The sequence below is a fragment of the Hyla sarda genome, chromosome 6 (genome assembly GCF_029499605.1).
Source record: "Hyla sarda isolate aHylSar1 chromosome 6, aHylSar1.hap1, whole genome shotgun sequence".
In the NCBI taxonomy this organism is placed as follows: domain Eukaryota; kingdom Metazoa; phylum Chordata; class Amphibia; order Anura; family Hylidae; genus Hyla; species Hyla sarda.
The window spans coordinates 82,877,320-82,879,780 of record NC_079194.1 but is presented as its reverse complement, the minus strand read 5'-3'; positions in this window follow the sequence as shown (position 1 = coordinate 82,879,780).

Genomic DNA, 2,461 nt, shown 5'->3' with positions numbered 1-2,461 from the left:
CAGCCAATCACGCGGGAGCAGGAATGACACTTGGCATCATCCCACATTAATCTTGCAGACATTACATTCGTCTCTGGACTTTCTTGAGACCATCTGATGCGATAAAAGCCAGTTTGTTAACATTACATGGAAGGCTGCCATTTCTGACATAGAAATGATGCTATTTCCATTAACATCTGACATAGCTTTGTAGCTCGAAAACAGCGCAATTCACAGCATTTGTGTAAACAGATTGGACTCGTCCAACGTACATTATAAGATTGTCTCCTGTTTCTCCGCTCTTAAAACGTATAATAATTATAATGAATGATATAGCCCCTGGTTTAACATGCTGCAGGCTGCGACATTCCGCCAAACTCCCAACCAATGTTATTTCAAACATGAGCAAAAGCTTTTCCACTGGTTTACTGTATTTACTCAGCCTCAGAATTCATCACAGGCTTTTATGATACCAGAAAAAAATACTGTCTTTTTTATGTTTTTTTTTTAATCTAAATTCATACTTCTGTGTTGAATTCATATAAACATATCCCAGGAGCTGTGTTTCCTAAATGTCTGGAAAAAATGATTCAGAACAATTATTTTATCTGACAATTTTGTCATATTTCAAAATGATTTAAGACTGGCGACAACGTTCAAAATAATTCCTTTTATGGAATTTTCATTAAGGGTGGAAGGCAGCTTTGTTGGACAATAAGCACTAAATTTGTAAAAAAAAATTGCTGTTATATGCATTTATTGTAATATTTTTGAATATTTTAATATTTTTATTGTGGAGCTAAACATTTTTAGCTTTTATATATTTATTTATTTATTTATTCATATATATTCATATATATATATATATCTTTCTATTTTATATTAAAATATACGCTGTCTTTATTTTTTTTTTTGTGTTTCTATGTTTATTTATTTGAGATTATATATCCCTTTTAGAAAAACTAAGAAAAAGTGAAATATTAGTTCTTCCTCATATAATATTTAAATTTCACAAAAATGTTTTTTTATTATTATTCTATACTTTGCTTCTATTTTAGGTACAATCTTATGATATTGTTAACCCTGTGTTATGGTTATGGTTTATATATTTTAGCTTTGTTATGTACTGATCTGTTAAAGACTAACTTCATATAATATACCATATTATAATATACAATATTGTCACTCTATTCCAAATCTTAGATCTTATACAATCTTACATTCATTTTCATTTTTTTTAAGCAAATGTTAAAAATTTAATTTCAAAACTTAAATTCTTTCATAAAAGTCTATTCAAATTATTAATTGTCTCAATTTCACTTTTTTTTTATATTCATATTATACTATAATTCTATTATGTAATATATCATGAGTTTTATGTTATTGTAACATAATGTATTTTGTCTGTAGGATATACATAAATGATGTATACCCCACTACAAATTACATCTCTTTTTGAACTATGGTAAATTCTTTACTATGTGGCTTTTAAGTTATCTGTTATGTGGCTTTTAGGTTTTTCACATTTTAAAGGAATTTTGTTCAGTCAATGGTTGGTGTTCAAAAAGATTTATAATCACTTATTTAAATTAAAAATTAAATCAAAATAGTTTAGAGCTGTCTTAATATCAAAATTCCTTTAGAATCTGTAATTTGGCCAGAAAAAGACTGGAAGAATAAGATAAGGCAGTGTTTTCCAAACAGTGTGTCTCCAGCTGTTGCAAAACTACAACTCCCAGTATGCCCAGACAGCCTTCAGCTTTCCGGGCATGCTGGGAGTCGTAGTTTTGCAACAGCTGGAGATACACTGTTTGGAAAACACTGAGATAAGGCATTAGATTACTAGATAACTTTGAAACTGTTATATTTATTATGTGCTACTTATACTATTTTGATATCCACACAAAATTTGAATGTTCCCTTACCTCTTAAGGTATTATTTTTATATATATATATTTTATTCTTATTCCTTATGTCAACTTGATAATCTGATCATATAAAATTAGCAGATTTTAAATTTTTTTTAAATTAACAGATTTTAATAGTCTTTTGTAGAAATCTGCGCTCAGTTGTCAAAATTTTTCGGAACGTGCGTATTTAAACTGTTTACAAAATGTATTTTGAGTTAATAGCAATATTTATAATGTGGGTGAAGCTGCTGTGTTATCCCTTTGTGTTCGCCATGAAAAAACAACTTGTTTGTCAATGTGTTCCACTATTTCATGCCATTGTCCTGCAGAGGTCTCTCTTTCCATCTGTATGTGTGGCTGCAGCTTGCAACACTTCCCACAATATGAACATGCCTATTCAACCTGAGGCTTCAAGGACTGATAATAGAAATGTATTACGTTTACGTTAACACCGTTAAAACTTAAAATAAATACAAAAAATGGCTTCTGAATGTCTGAGCATTAGTCTTTCTTTATCTTTCAGTCACATAGATTGAGATGATACTTAGTTTCAATAATTTCTCATGGGGGAA